Below are 18004 nucleotides of genomic sequence, written 5' to 3' on the forward strand. Positions count from 1 at the left end.
TTTTCATTAATCATGTTGGGTTGGTAGGGAGTTTGCTTAAGAAGGTGTTTCTGCTTTTTTGTGGAAGTACTGGGGGGTGTGCTGAGTTTCTGCCTCGTCGCCTTGGCAAGTGATTACTTGGCCCTGCGCGTGCGAATCGTAGTAACAGTCACCTTACCCAGAAACCACAGGAGCCTCCTTCGATGCAACGTCCTCCTCCTCCTACTACTGCTCATGAATGAGAAGAAATGGTGCGTCTTTTCGTCCATACTTTCAATCCAAGGTTCATTAACAACAATTTACTTAAAGGAACAAGAACGAAGAACATTTTGTTGATGTCCCAAAAGTAGTTGGCACTCACATGAATTTGTTTGTAAATTATGGAAAACCAAGGTACTGGGGGAGGGGGGTGCAAAACAAGTTGTCAAGCAATGGTTTATGGCACAATGCTAAATCATCCATGGAGAGATGTGCAATCAATGAGGAATAAATATTTTATAATAGAAAGTTCATGTTATCAGCAAGGACGATAGTTTTTTACGACCCTTTTGTATAATTAAAAGGGAATGGTATTACGTTCACAAGGCTGTAAGTATTGGAGTCATTGAATGGTAGGTGGATAATGACCGCTTCGAGGATCACGTCAACCGTTAGTAAGGAGTAATAACTGGCCATGTGATGCAAAGGGAGAGCTGGGGTGCAACCGAATATCGTCATCGCTTGTTTAATGATACGTGTGAGTTCCGAGAAGGGAAATAATGATGGTGTGACAACTTGGTTTACCAGATTATCAACATCTTCCAATAAGCCAGTGAAATAATATGCATGATAAGTGATCTGGGCATATAAACTATCAACATATGTGGAAATAGTCTCTATAGCATATATGGGATTAAGAGACTTTGACAGTAGCGCTACATGTTGTGTCAAGTTATTAACAATTAGCATTATGTCATTCAAATATCTAGAATGTTGTTTTAAGATATTAGCTTTAGCCTTAATATACCTGTTGTTAAGAAGTTGTTGAAATTGTAAGGATCTAACCTGATTCCTAACTGAATTAAGTTCTTCCTGAGTAGCAATACCAAACAAATATGATTGGAGGGACCCTACAAAGTTAAGCAGACCTCTCTTGCTTCTCCTTTGCTTTTTCATGTTCATCCTGGCATTAGCATTTACTGGAGATTCAATGTCTTGTATTATGTCAGACAGAATCACAAAGGTACTATTCAATTTCCAGGTCCACTGGTTTAACAAAGTTGGAGGAGGAGCAACACTAGAGTTTCTGATGGACGCACTGGTGTAAAACTTGAGTAGGGTAGACCGTAAGCGAGGTACGGCCTCCATTAGTTTTATTAAATTATCGTAATTGTAGGGTAGACCCTCCAGGCCCAACTTAACTGAAAGTGTGTCCCTCACGAGGCGGACCTGGCGGGGAGTCGTGAGAAGGGCGCCTGGTACTGCCATGGTGTCATATATAGGAAGACACCATAAGGACATGAGAAGGAAGAACCTGGAAAATGATAAACTTAGGAACTTCTTAAAGGCGAGGTCTTAATGAATACTGATGTGTCTGTGGTGGTGTTGTGAGGGTGGTCGGTTGTGGTGTGGGGACAGTCTGAACAGTGGTAGAAGTTGGTTGCGTGACATTGTTTGGGGATTGAGGAGTGTTGTCTGTTGTGGTACCGGGATGATCATGTTCAGAATACTGTAAAACTTTCAAGTGGTTCTCATGTTCTTCACGAATGTCACCTGTATTTAGATGTCAAACCCTAAACTTATGTCCCTTTAATGAGCTAAGACTATATAGGGACCAGAAAATTTTGGGTCAAGTTTAGGAACATCACTTCTAGTGTTAAATTCTTGCACCATTACCAAGAGTCCGGGAGCCACCTTTGATGGTTTCGCGGATTTATCAGCCTGGTTCGTGAAGGTTGTAGTGGCTTCACCTAGATTTTCCTTGATCCTTTGATGAATCAATTGAGTCGTGCGATATTTTTCCGCAACAACTGATCTCTGGACCGCTGGACAAGAAGGAGGGGACGCTATTATGTCATACGGCAACACTTTATCAAAACCGTGTAAGGCGTGGAAGGGTGTCTCCAAATGACTGAGTTTAATGAACATTGGACATCAGACAGGTATTCATCCCATTCATCATAATCAAAATTAATGTTGGTACAAAGACATTGGAGGATCTTACGGTTCAACCTTTCTGCCAGGCCATTCGAGGCTGGGTAATGCGCCATTATATTACATTTACTTATGTTATACAAATTACAGAGTTCTTCTAATAATGAGTTATTGAATTCCCCTCCATTATCTGTGACTAAAATCTTCGGCGCATTATGTCTAAGATATGTTTTTTGAACGCCATAGCGACAGTGGCTGCGTCTTTATTTTGAACCTGGACTAATTCTCAATATCTCGTGAAGGCATCAGTAATTACTAAAATGTATCTGTAGCCTGCCATGGACCTAGGAAAACATCTCAATATCTCCATATGAACTCATTCCAATGGGTATGAAGGTAAAGGATATTTCAACAGTCTGCGGGGTAGTGGGACTTATCTTATGAGTGTTACAGATTTGGCACCTCAAAATATGTTCTTTAATGTTTTTCTGCATCTTGGCCAAAAATACCTCAAACGAGTTTGCTTATAGCATATATCTGCGCCTGGGTGTGCGGCCTGGGTGTGCGGCCTGGGTGTGCGGCCTGGTTTGAATCATGAGCTAACTTCAAGAAATCCTGTACTAATGCTGTTGGAATGATTGTTTAACAACACGGGCGAGCACTCCTAATTTCGCGTCCCTGCACAAGACTCCCCCACTGTGCTAAATACAATTCTCTGACTGGAACAACTGTTTTAGCATCCAAGAAAGATCTTATACCCTCTAGGAATTCTATGACAGGACCCCAGACTGGGTCATCTCGTTGATGCTGTCTCAACCTCTCTACATCAAAATATACGAGGCTATTATCTACAGTGGCTGCACCCATTCTGCGGGAGAGCGCGTCTGCAGCTACATTGGATGAGCCAGAAACAAAACGAAAATCTGGGTCAAATGCTTGTGTACTTAAAAATCATCTTTGAAACTTTCCTGTAGGTTCTTGTCTTTGAGAAATACCTAACAGTGCCCAGTGATCTGTATAAACTGTAATAGGGTAACCATATATGTATTCCTTAAAATGTTTGAGTGCCCAAATATCTGCAAGGCCTTCTAACTCAGTTACTGAGTATTTCGATTCCGTCTTTGAACATGTACGGCTCGCATAAGCTATGGGAAAAAGTCTACCCCTATTTGACTCCTGCATAAGTACAGCTCCAAGACCCTGTTTACAAGCATCTGTGTGCAAAATGAAGGGTTTCTCAAAGTTGGGAAATCGAAGGATAGGCGCCTCGATCAAGTGTCGCTTGAGTAAGTTAAACGCATTGTCTTGCGCTGTAGACCACTGGAATGTAACTCCCTATTTCAGAAGTGAAGTGAGTGGGTTTGCGATCTTCGCGAAATTAGCGATAAATCTTCGATAATATCCTGCTAAACCAAGGAAGGATTTGACCTTGTCTGTTGTGGAAGGGACTGGCCATTCTACAATTGTGTTTACTTTATCTGCATTAGGTTGAATACCGTTTTCGTCAACGGTGTGACCTAAGTAATTAATTCGTGTCTGTAGAAAGGAACATTTGGATAACTTGACTTTTAGGTTTGCATCCTTAAGTCACAGAAATATTCTCTCAAGACTTTTGAAATGAGAAGCAATATCTGGAGACATGACAATTATATCATCAAGATAAACCAATACTTCTTTGCCCAACATGTGACGACAAATGTTAGTCATTAACCTTGAGAAGGTGATCACCGGTGAGGAATGAAGACCGAAGGGCATGATGCATATGAACTGCCAATGACCATCTGGCGTACTGAACACAGTCAGGGGGCGGCTTTCCTCTGACAAGGGAATCTGCCAAAATCCGCTTAGTAAATCCAAAGTTGAAAATACCTTATTGTTACATAGGCTATGAAGAAGCTCTGATACCACTGGTAATGGGAAACGATCTTTCAAAGTGACCTTGTTGTTGAGTTTTCTAAAATCTATGACTGATCTAATTCCGTCCTTTTTCGGAACGATCAGAAGTGGTGAATTCCATGGTGACCGTGATTCTTCTATGACCTTATCTTTCAACATGTCCTGAACCAGTTTGCTTGCTATGTCTCTGTGTGCGTGTGGCAAGCGATGGGCTGGGACGTAAATGGGACGTGTGTTTTTCTCTAAGTTAATAGCGTGAACATCCAAATGAGTTCTACCGAGTGGTTCTCCTGATAAGGCAATAGTAGACCTATACTGGTTAAGTAAGTCTGTTAACTGGTCAACATGTTTGGTTAATCCTACCTTGGATATCATGTCAGGGGTGATGGTGGGGAGCTGACTCGAGCCGTGCACTGCTGAGTCAGGGGTAGGAGGAGTAGGTGGAGGTGGGTTAATGGAATGTGAGACTAGACGGATGTTAAACTCACGTAACTCCTCGTCTTGAATTCCGGACTTCAAAACGGAGAATTCCACAAGCTTGGTCCCTCTACAGAGACGGACAGGAGTGGGTCCCGTATTGGCAATGTATACGGTAACCTCTCCATCTGCGGTCTCATGAATAGAGGCATCCATCGATAGCCCTTTGACAGTTAGTGATGAAGGTTCAGCAACTACTCTTAGTACGAGATCACCCTGACTATGTCTCAGTCCAGGATCAGTCACCCACTTTCGAGAAAGTGAGAGAGGAACCTTCGTTAATGTGTTACTATGCAGAGTCATATTTGTTTGAAGTTTACCAGAGCAATGAGTAGAAAAATAAAAGGAGTGGGTATTATCTACCGTGAAGCAGGACGTGGGAGCAGATGTATTAATGACCCTGACTGAGTGAGAACTCTTCTCTGACAACGGCAGGAACGTATTATCAACACAAACAACATTTTCATGATAAATAGGACAGATCTTATGTTGTGCCACACATAGAGTGGCGTCCTAGTAACAAGTTAGCAGGAAAAGTTACACCACGAACAATGTAAGGGGTTACGGTAATGACCGAGTCGCCAATGCGAATGTTTATTTTAATAGTGCCCCTTACGTCGAGATTTTCATTTGAGATACTTTGAAGAGGTGGGTAAAAGTCTGAGTATTTAACAAGTTGAGTGCGCATTAATGGTTGAATAAATTCATAATGAATGACATCTGCTTCCGCGCCACTGTCTAGAAAGATTGTGATTGGCTTATTCTGGAAAGAACCCACTAAATCGAAACTTGTAATGTGAGAAAATGGCGAAGAACAAAAATGTCTTAAGAGTTCCTTACGTGACGGAGTCTTGTCATGAGCGAGAGATTGTCATTGTTGATGATGACATGATGAACCTGTGTTAGATGACGTCTGTCTAGCTAATGCTCGACATTCCGCTGAAGTGTGTCTAGCGTTCTTATGATATGAACACCTGTCTGGTGTTGTGGGGCGCGAGCGGGTGAAGGTCAGCTTGGTGTCTGACCGCAGGAAATCATGACTAGGTCTGCAGCATTGTGATGACCGAGGTTGTGATGCCATGGGTTGTTGACTGCGTTTGTTGTTCTGGTCGAGGCGTGAGAAAGAGTCCGATGTGTAAGTACACACATTCGCTTTATGTCCTGTTTGGTGACACCGGAAACACGTTACCTTATGTGAGTGTTTGTCATCACTGCATCGCTTTAAGTGGCCGTGAGAGGAATGATTGTGTTGATCACTAGAATGTTTCCTCATACATTGGGAAGCCGACACCCTCCCCAGTGTCTTGGTGTTGTGATATCCACCTTTCTTTTTAGTGTAACCCAATACTTTCGTTACTGACCATGATGGGTCGATGTCTTCATCAAGTAACCGCCGAGCTACGTTTGGAGGCAGGTCCTTGAGAATGAAGAGTATGTGTAATAAACGCACGAGTGTTTGCACATGAGTTTCAGGCTTCATCATGGCCGACATCCAGGGTGAGGATTCGTAAGCCTGCCTAAATAACGTCATTCTTCCATGTAAGGTACTCCAGTGATCAGGGATTGACATATCATCTGTGTATGTAGTGTTAAGAGCACGTAAAAGGACGGTTAGTAGATTATCTGAGAATGATTCCTCACAACCGAATTTAAACAACGTTTTAAATTCCTCCCAAGATGTACAGTTTTGAACATCCTCTGAGTCATAAACAAACCTAGCGTAATTGTTAGGCTTGTTGAAATCAATGAGATTTTTAGCAGCTGATATAAGCGCTTTGTCTCCTGACTCACCATTATGTTCAACACTGTCCTCTACGTTCCTGATCCACCGATCAAAATTTGACAGTTTACCATCAAATAACTCGTGTGGTTCCCTAGCTTGTTTTTGTGTGAAAACTGTTTTTTGTGAAGGATATGATTGTCCTGAGTTTTCGTGAGGTGGAGGGGGAGGTGGGTGTGGGTGTGGTAACGTGTGAGAAGGTTTCTGTGGGTCATCTGTGTCACCAGAATCTGTCAAAACAACTTTGTGGGACGTCACCATTTTAGAAGGCTGGTTCCGTTTATAATAAGGGATTCTAGGTAATTTCCTAAGTACATATGAACCTTTACGATTACCGCATGGAATATCTTCAGACATGTAATACAATCAGACTTAAAGTGTTTAAGTAATAAACCTCTCTAAAAATCAAAATACAATGAACACTATTGTTCTAATCTAAAATACCTAACCTGAATATTATTGAAAATACTGCACCGAAATAAAGACAATAAAAAGTATGGGATAACAACATATCAATACAAGATTCTGCATGCGAAAGTAATCATCACTAAAAACAACAGTATCAATGTATGAAAACATAAGAATATATGCAAGAAAAACCCTTAGATTAATTTGCTAAATTACAAGGACGAATAGTCATATTACCCAAAAGTATATATATATACATATGTCTATATTGATAGACTAGGGACTAGTAACACACAAAAGGAGCATACCTCACAGAGTGAACCATTTTGACACAGTTCTTATCTGAATGGGAGATTCGCTCGCTTAGACGTCTCGGGTGTGGTGTAGCGAGGTGAAGATGTGTGCAGAGTAGCGGCTCGCTGGGTGTAGCGAGGTGTAGACGTGTGCAGAGTAGCGGCTCGCTAGCAGGAAAGTTGAGCGAGCAACAAGGACTGGACCACGCGATGCTGACGTCTGGGATGTCGCCACGGCTGCTGATGGTGCGTCTCTGGAGTGGTCGACCGGATGACCTCCACGTTGGTGTTGGCAGGATCGCTGACCTTGCTGGAGACGCGTGGATGTGATGACAACACTCCACGGTGGAGGCGCTGTGTTCCCTTGCAAGTGACACAGTGTCAGCAATGCAATAAAGACGTATCTTCACTGCCTGGAGATACGGGTGATGGAGAACGTAGTCGGCCGTGGATTCCGCCCTTAACGTCCAGTGGAGCGAGCACCAGGACTGTGTCAGGTAGGCTTGTATGACTACTGGCAACACCAGACGTAGAAATATGAAGTAGATGTGACGGTCGTGTGTGGTCACGTGGGTTCTTACTCCGCTGCCACCATTTGTAAGATTGAATTGTCAGGAATGAATACAGGTCTTCTTCGTGGATGGTAGTCAATGAAGATCAGGCGGTCTTTGTAGATTTATTACAAAAGAATATGTACGTCCATCTGTAGTACTCTGGGCTATAGTCTTATGACACACTACGACACACTCTAGTGAACAGTGTGACGATGCTGGCCAGTGTGTCTCCTCAGGTCACACTGGCAGGGGTTATATGGGAGTCCGTCAACACCCATTCAACAACGTGTTCAAATAACAGATCAGCTCTTACGTGTTCAAACATCCTGATTAACAGTAGCCCGTGGGAACAGTGAGCCCGTGGCAACATGCATCTAACTCTATGTAACTCACAGTAAAATGATAATGACAAATACCTAATGAAAAATTAATGGAAGTGTGCGTGAGTCTTACAATGATAAGACATCCATACACTTGCACTCACATTACCAAATAAGCCGCGATGATAATATTATTATGATGATCATACGATTAAAACAAAATTGTAGTTAATGATATAATATATCCCCAACGACAAAATTAACCATAGCAATATAGCCAGCAAGTAAATATAGCGAACAAGATAATGTAGTTAGGATGGCATTATATTGAAAATAACAATAGAGCCACCATGCCAATATCGTCACCATGACAATGTAGCTGTATTTTCAATGTTACTCTTATGTGAATATGGCTTTATTGTCAGTGTAGCTATAGTGTCATGGGGGACATATTTTCATAGTGGCAGTATTGTCATTATGAACAAACCGCTATTCTGGCTATCTTTTCATTTTAGTTACATTGCTATGATGTATATATCGTCACTTTAGCTATAATGGCAAGGTGATCTTTATTTTTAGGTGATATATTGTCATTATTTAACTCTTGCATAATTTGTCATAATCGATATATCATCATGATAATCATATCATCATGGTGACAATATTGTCACAGCGACTATATTGTCATTATGACTATAATGTCATAGTGGCTATATTGCCATGATAACTATATTTTCATGGTGACTTTTTTATCCTGATATTTATAATGTCATAGTGACTGTATTTTCATAGAAGTTTTTTTAATGGTGTTGATATTGCCCTTGAGGATATGTCATTATAGAGGAGAAATTGTCATTTTGATTAAATTATCAGGTGACTACATTGCCATGATATGCTATATTGTTATGGTTTCAGTACTGTCTTGGTAAATCTTTTATTACTGTGGCTACATTGCAATGGAAACCAAAATGGTAAGGTGGCTACATTTTCATGAGAGTATGATTTCATTATGGCGATTATATTGCATTTCTGAGTATATTGTCATGGTGACTGTGTTGCCATAATATCTATGTTGTCATTTAATTTGTTGAATTCATGGCAATAATGTCTGTATTGTTAGGTCACTATATTACCATGATGGCTATTTGTCATTTTTGTTATATAACAAGGAGGTGACTGTCTTTTCATGTTGGCAGTATTGTCAGAATAGCTATATTGTCAAGTAGTGGGTATATATATTTCTTTTCTGGCGGTATATTGTCATGATGGTAATAACAACATTTTGGCGATATTGGAAAGGTGATATCGTGTTTTAGCAGCTAAACTCTTGTTGTGGATATTTTTCAATTCAAATATTTTATCATGGTAGATATATAGTCAAGGTTACTATATTTTCATGGTAGCTACATTGTCATGGGGAAGACATTGGCATGGTGGCTGTATCGTTATTTTCAATATAATGTCGTCCTGGCTACATTATCTTGGTCGCTATATCAACTTGATGGCTATATTGCTATGGTTAATTTTGTCGTTCGGGATATATTTTGTTATTAGTTACAATATTATTGTCATTATATGATCATGATAATAATATTTTCATGGCGGCTTATTTGGTATTGTAAGTGTAAGTGAATGAATATCATCTCATCATGTCACTTAAATTGTCATGGTTTTTACACTGTGATATTGTTTATGTCAACCTGCTGATTATATAATCATGATTGGTGTATAATTATGGTAACCATATTGTAATACCGTTTTATTTCATTGTGATAATTTTGTCATGGTGACTACAATTACATGACAGCTATAATGTTATGACTATATTATAATGATAAATCCTGTCTGAGTCACTGTTTTTTCACAGAGACTATATTGTCCTGGAGTCTATATGTTTCCTATGATCCGAAAACGACTATCTATTTTTTTTTATTTTCATTATACTTTGTCGCTGTCTCCCGCGTTTGCGAGGTAGCGCAAGGAAACAGACGAAAGAAATGGCCCAACCCCCCCCCCCCCATACACATGTATATACATACGTCCACACACGCAAATATACATACCTACACAGCTTTCCATGGTTTACCCCGGACGCTTCACATGCCCTGCTTCAATCCACTGACAGCACGTCAACCCCGGTATACCACATCGCTCCAATTCACTCTATTCCTTGCCCTCCTTTCACCCTCCTGCATGCTCAGGCCCCGATCACACAAAACCTTTTTCACTCCATCTTTCCACCTCCAATTTGGTCTCCCTCTTCTCCTTGTTCCCTCCACCTCCGACACATATCCTCTTGGTCAATCTTTCCTCACTCATCCTCTCCATGTGCCCAAACCACTTCAAAACACCCTCTTCTGCTCTCTCAACCACGCTCTTTTTATTTCCACACATCTCTCTTACCCTTACGTTACTCACTCGATCAAACCACCTCACACCACACATTGTCCTCAAACATCTCATTTCCAGCACATCCATCCTCCTGCGCACAACTCTATCCATAGCCCACGCCTCGCAACCATACAACATTGTTGGAACCACTATTCCTTCAAACATACCCATTTTTGCTTTCCGAGATAATGTTCTCGACTTCCACACATTCTTCAATATATCATTGTCAATATTGTCAGGTGGTTATATTGCCTTTGTGAATATAAGCTGAATGTTTCTATATTTTTCCTTTGACTGTATTGTCATATCAGTTATATGATCATGGTAGCTTTATTGTCATAGTGAATACATTGTCGACGTGACTGTATTATCATAATGGCTAAATTGTCATAGCAAATATATTGACATGGTGGCAATATTTTCATGATATCTATAAAGTCTGTAAATTACTCTCGACGCGTTTCTAATGTCCTGGCGATTGATTTATATCGTGACTTTATTGTCAAGATGGCTGTATTGTCATGGTGGCTATATTGTCGTTTGCTGTATTTTCAATTTTACGCTTTTGTGAAGATAGCTTTACTGTCAGTGTAGCTATAGCGTCATGGAGAATATATATACATAGTGGCAGTATTGTCATTATGAACATATTGTCATTTTCGCTATCTTCTTATTTTGGTTACATTACTATCATGTATATATCGCCACCTTCGCTATATTAGCAATGTGATATTTTTTGTAGGTGCTATATTGTCATTTTTTAATCATGCATATTTTGTCATAAGTGATACATTATCATGATAAATATAACATTCCGGTGACTATATATTGGCCTTGTGACTATTTTGTTATTATGACTATAATCTCATGTTGGATATTTTGCCATGATAACTACATTGTATTATCTACTCATAAATCTCTAAGTTCTAATAACCCAAAATTTTTAGAGTAGATAGGGTAGAAACTGATGGAAACCATTTCTAACATTCTTGCATAACCTGACCTCTCGCCTTCCCAAAACATAGCCATCCCAGCTTGGATATTGCACTGCTGTGGTCGTCAACTAATTTGAAAAGGAAGACATTGAATGGAGTGATTATTGAGGTAATCTCCAAAGATGATTACTGGTCTGAGAAACAAATTCAGAGAGCAGATTAAACGACTTAAATCCATTCAGCGTTACGGAAAAGAAGTTTAAGAGATCCTATACAGGTATATGAAGTTATTGTAATGGCATCCCTTTAAGCTTGATATTTTTACTTCCTGTAACTAGTTCCAACAATTAAAACAATATTCAGCATTGTGATTTAAGTGACTGACTTTAGGATCCATTTGAATCTGTCAAAAATTGTATCTAGCAAATACTTCAACTTTCAACAGACCCATTCTATATTTTTATTCATTTCATCTCAGTTTTATCACCTTTCTATTACTTTTTAATATCAACAGTAGCCCGTCTACGTAGTTGGGGCTCTGAAGCAAAAGAAACTTTTTCTAGCCTAGGTTAGGTTAGCATCTAAGCCAAACCTAAATGACCTTACCTTAGAAATATGTTCAGACAGTACCTTTTGAAAATATTTCTTAAGGTAAGGTGGTGGGGATTAGTTTAGGTGCTAACTAAACCTTGGCTAGAAAAAGTTTGCTTTAAAGCCACAACTAGTTGAAAGGCCTACTTTAAGTGGTGATATTGAAATCCATTTGCTGCAGTGTGCCCCTCCGTCCGTTTGTTTTATGTCCATCTAAAGATGCATACGTTCAATTTTTGATGTAGATTGATTTCCTGTCTTAGTTTCGTCTACGGAATGCTACATCTTCAGTTCAGCACAACATTGTGGTAATGAAGGGAAAGTCACCACATTCATAAGCCGAGTGCACGTAGCTTATCCCACCTCGTTAGAGAGAAAACTTACCTGTATTTGAATTAATGAACCGAAACAGAGAAGACAAAATTTTAATACACATTTATCATACAACTATATAATTTATATTATATACATTACCACATTTACTACACTTTCCATCACAAATTTGCTGAGGTCATAACCTTGTAGTTACCATTACCTTACAACCTTAAGGATGGTGGTCTACAACACCTCTAGATTGATGGAGAAAACGAAAAGTTTCGTTTTACTATCAAGACCAAAGAAATGCGGTAATTCCACTTCACTACCACTAACTACTAGTTATTTTACTTGTTGATTTTCACGGCTAAGATTTTCATTCTCTGAGCGAAGCCATACAATAATCGTCCTTATCTACTCTGAGCATTGGATAGCCTCCTGATGATCAAGATTGCTGTTTTGGTTGTCCGTTTCCCTTGTTACTGCTGCGCCTCACTGCACACCTTACATGAGTGCCTTCCACAGTATTAGGGACAACTGCTGGGCCTCACTGTAGCTACTTCTGGGACGGTTGCCAATCTTCCTCGTATTCCCTCATGACCACAGCGCCAAACCGACTCCCGCCATCAGGCCGAAACGCACAAACATTTCTGACAAAATTGAGACAACCGCTTTCGCGTCAGTTTTGACATCAAGTGAATTTATACGACAATTGCATTCAAGATGCTTGGTTTTTCGTTCATGGATTGAACAGAATCAACCAACGATGGTTGCTACTGCCCAATCCATGAAGTCCCCCCCACCACGGAAAGGTAACCAAGCTTCGGGGGGGATGGGTGTTTACCCTGACGCCAACGGAGAAACTCAATATTAGTGCAGAGATCTTTTCCTCGGTAAAGAAAGTGTAGCCGGACTCCGCCCTCATGAGGTTACTGCACGACAGCAAAGATCACCCTTTGGTAGGCTGTGCTATAGGCAGAACAGCTTCGTCAAAGATCTCACTCCACAAGTGAACTTATATAGATTCTTTTTTTAACATTTTTTCTTGTCTATAAGGAACTCATCAGTTCTTCTCCAGTGAAAGCAAAAAATCATCCAGAAATTCATTTGCTTCCTTAATATCAGGATCTTGTGGCTCTGTGTGGGGGACGGGGCTGGTGGGCTGTGTGTCTGGCTGTGTCTGGAGAGCGGGGCTGGTGGCCTCTGTGACTGGCTGTGTCTGGGGAGCGGGGCTGGTGGTCTCTGTGACTTGCTGTGTCTGGGAAGCGGGGCTGGTGGTCTCTGTGACTGGCTGTGTCTGGAGATCAGAGGAAGTCTTGGGTATAAATTTCAATATACTGTGAGCGATATCGTCTCTCAACCGATTCCTCTCGATCTTCTCTTGCACGGCCTTCATGATACGTTTGGGCGGCTTTCTCCAATTTCTTTGCATTTCAGTTGGTGATCCTGCGCCATCGAGCCACATGATACCGGAATAGTATCGTTCCTGTTTCCCAACGGGTCCAATCTTGGTGTCACACATGATGCCGAGTGAACCCAAATGGCGGCCGATGTTTACGTTGGAAGCCACGGGCTCGTTATGTATCTTGCAGTAACTTTCATACCGTTGCTGCAGCTCTTTCCTGCTGATAAGGTACCGCTTCATAGTAATAGTCTTTCCCTTCATTTGAACGAAGGTATTCATGAAACTAACAAAGGAAGCCTTTCCTTTGTAATCCCGTTTGTAGTAACAGAAAGCCATTGAAGACGTGGACTGGGTCAGGCGAAGTTACACAGACTAACAAGATAGTCCTATATTCAATGGTCCTGTATCAGCACTGAACTCGAAATACGTCAGAACGACAATATCAACCCAGGGCTGGAGGCCCAATTGATGATATTCTCACGTCTTGCTCAACCAAGTAACCTCGGTTAGACCTTGTTTATATTCAAATATAGTAAAGTTAATATAGTGAAGCTTGATGATTCTATTCATATGTAAGTTGCAATGTAGTTTGTATATATATCTATATATATATATATATATATATATATATATATATATATATATATATATATATATATATATATATATATATATATATATATATATATATATATATATATATATATATATATATATATATATACATATATATATATATATATATATATATATATATATATATATATATATATATATATATATATATATATATATATATATATATATATATATATATATATATATATATATATATATATTTTCAATAATGGATGGAACTTGGCTCCTAAGGTGATTTTGTTGTTGGAGTGGGACCTCCAGCCATTCTGTCCACCTTTTCCCTTTCTAGACATGTTGTGGTGCATTGGGTAGTGTGGCAACCTTCGTCTTCATCTTTTTGGGTGCAGGCTTGCAAACCTCGTGGAGTAGTTGTGGGGTTTCCTTCTTTGCTGCACCCGACATAGCCATCTGGGCGTAGCTATCTACCCGGGCTGGTGGGTCAGCCAGCATAGCTACACGCTCACTCGGTACCTGGGCTGGTGGACAAGCAGCCTTCCTTTCTTCCATGGCTACAGTCTGCCTAACGACCTGGGGTTGTGGAGCAGCCATCCTTACTACCACTCAGGTTGGTTGGGCAGCTTTCTTTCGTTTCGTTGCTACACCCTTCTGGTTGGGGTGGTTGGGCAACCTTCTTTTTCCTCTTCTTCGATACAACCTGCCAACCGAATTCGTCTGCTGGTGGGTCAGTTTCTTTCATGGATACAACCTCTGTAGCCACTTGGGCTGGCCGGTCAACCTTCGATTGTAGGTAAAAGTATATATATAGAATAATGTGGTTATCATCAGCAGCCAGAGGCCATTCCTCCCTCCTTGCCTGCAGAGTTCTTGATTTTCTGGAAAGTTCTACGAGATTCTGGTAAGATAAATACCATTGAGAGGACGTTGTTAGGGGACAGTCAGGTTCAGTTTAGAGTTGGTTATGGGATGGTTCTTTTACTGTGTCGTATCAGCCAGATGGGTATTTCTTTTCACAGTTTTCGTTAAAGTTTGTTTTCTAGAAGCATAATCTAGAACACTATTTTCCATATGTTTATCATTTTTCTTATTATAGTTTCATTATCATCATTAGTTTTGTTATTGTTGACTTTCAGATATTTGATGTTATGTTTGTGATTCCCGTGGAAGTGTCTGACATCTTTCTAGAAGACTTTCTGGTCACAATATTTCTGCACTGGGGAGTTGATCGTATTCTTTTATTACAGGTTTTGTTATTATCTTGCTTTACATTAAGGTCTACTGGAGGTTTTCCCAATGCTGGTTGAACATATGTCCAGCAACAGGAGATGGCGTAAGATACAGTATTGATGAAACTTATCTATCTATACACCTATCTAAATATCGCTCTATCTATCTATCAATCTAACTATCTATCTACCTATTTATCTATCTATCTTTATCTGAAAGTCAACAATAATAGAATCATAGATATATGAAGTATAACAACGTCCTGTAAATGGCAATTATCTCACCAGAATCTTCTAGAACCTTCCAGAAAACTATGAACTCTGCAGGCAAGGAGGGAGGAATGGTCTCCGGCTATTGATAAAACCATATTATTCCATATATATGTTTATAAATACATATTTATGTATATATATGAATGTATATATAACGTACAGAATAATGTGGCCATCATCAGTATCGAAGAAAAGTGAAAAGATGAGGTCCCACCGAGATTCGAACTCGGATTGCTGAATCCAAAGTCCAGAGTGCTAACCCTTACAACATGGGACCTGATAAGAAAAGATGTGATTTCATCTAAATGTTTTACATATAATCAACCAGAGGCCATTCCTCCCTCCCTGCCTGCAGGGTTCAAGGTTTTCTAGAAGGTTCTCGAAGATTCTGGGTAGGAACTGCCATTGAGAGGACGTAGTTATACGTATCATTAACGATATTGTTGTTGACTTTCTGATTTAGATAGATAGATAGATAGATAGTAGATAGATAGATAGGTAAAAAACAGATATTGGATAGATCGATAGATACGTAAGGCTGTATATGTCAATTTTCAAAGAAATCATTGATATCTGCGTTATTCTGCAAGAAATACATGTACATGGATGTAGTGATGATATGGGTTAGGTATAAGACCAGTTGTGTTGAGGTTGTAGTGATTGTGACCATTGACTTCAACCTTAATGGTGTAGTGAAGATAAAGTTGTAGTGAAGATAAATCTTGAAGTGACTCATAAGGTTGTTGTGAGTACAAGGATGCATCGTAAATGAGTACTTCCTACCTGAAAGTCAACAATTACAAAATTGATCAAGTATAACAACATCCTCGGACAACCAACTACAAACACCAACCATAGAGTGAACCTGACTGTCACCTAACGACGACCTCTCAAAGGTAATGATCTTACCAGAATCTTCGAGAACCTTCTAGAAAACCTTGAACCCTGCAGGCAGGGAGGGAGGAATGGCCTCTGGTTGATTATATGTAAAACATTTAGATGAAATCACATCTTTTCTTATCAGGTCCCATGGTGTAAGGGTTAGCACTCTGGACTTTGGATCCAGCAATCCGAGTTCGAATCTCGGTGGGACCTCATCTTTTCAGTTTTCTTAGAAACTGATGATGGAACTGAGCCATATAGTTGACCTTCGATGGACATATATTTCTTACGGCCCACCATTTTATTTAAGTATGAAGATCTCACGGCAGAGAGGAAACGTGTGATATTCAAAATCAAAAGCCGCAATTGCCCTCAGGGTAATGACCGACATGTTTACAGACAGATGACACAGACATGTGAGAAGTTAGACAAATATGGACGTTCCTGGTTGCTGTATAGCCTAGGTTTATTATCACTTGTAATGAAGGAGAAATGTTGCACATTATTCCACACCTTTTTATTTAGGGTAGGCTAGGCTAGGATGACTAGGGTCCATAACGTAACAGAGCTGGGAAATGCATCATATCGGATCTGTATTTGTGCAAAATGGCGCAAGTTTGTGGAAGTGATTTACGCAATGCCGGAGAGAATCCACCTCCACCAGAAATAATGTCTCAGACCATACAATATCTGCTGTTGGACGAGCAGGGCACATTAGACCAATATATTCCTGTAGTTTACTGCTGTTCCCAAACACGCAGCAAGACATTCGTAAAAGCGTTAAACTGAACTTTTCCATCGGTTTTCATATCTTTAATTACTTACACCAGTTCCAACAGATGGAAAAAATCATTTGAAAAATCAGAAATTATTTGCCTATAAAAAGCATTTTGATCGATCGTACCAAATATTCAATTATTTCTGTACCCGACAAAATATTCAGTCACTCCTATATCCGACATTTTTCCTGCTGGCTGGTGCCGTTAAAGTCATATGGTAATTTACCGCAATTAGATTATAGATATATTCATCTATATGGAATGGCTCAGCGTGAAGAAACACATATATTTTCACTAAATCCTCCTCTTCACTACACCCCCATCTCCACTACTTAGCTCTAACACAACATCTTGACTACACCATTGTATGACCACATTATCATATCATTGTGTTCTTATCTTCACCACAGCCTCGGCAAAATTGATGTTTTCTTTACACATCAGGGTAGATGGCCATCTTTATGATGACAGAGAACACACATAACATATTAAACCACTTATCTTTAGTCACTTTAATCTAATTTCTGCTGATAAAAACGAATTATAATGACAATCCTTGTGTTCTGTGACGGGACATTGTACGGGTGAAGGAACTGTTGTGAGGCACATGTACTAAACTATTGAGAAATAAACTTAACTGTATTAAAGTATTAACTTCACTATATTAGACTTCACTATATTAAGCTATGCTAGGATATGATCAGTTCCCAGGTTATATAAGGGAGGGAGCCGGGACCGAGAGCATCATTTGAGCTGTGACCTCTGTCGAG

At 39.9% G+C, this 18004-nt stretch overlaps 1 non-coding gene across 1 annotated transcript; it reads left to right on the top strand.

Annotated features, from left to right (window-relative positions):
- Window positions 1-16596: 16596 nt before the first annotated feature.
- On the top strand, window positions 16597-16668 carry TRNAQ-UUG (transfer RNA glutamine (anticodon UUG)). Its single transcript has one exon. It is a non-coding gene; the product is annotated as a tRNA-Gln (tRNA).
- Window positions 16669-18004: the final 1336 nt, after the last annotated feature.

The sequence above is a fragment of the Panulirus ornatus genome, chromosome 42 (genome assembly GCF_036320965.1).
Source record: "Panulirus ornatus isolate Po-2019 chromosome 42, ASM3632096v1, whole genome shotgun sequence".
Lineage (NCBI taxonomy): Eukaryota > Metazoa > Arthropoda > Malacostraca > Decapoda > Palinuridae > Panulirus > Panulirus ornatus.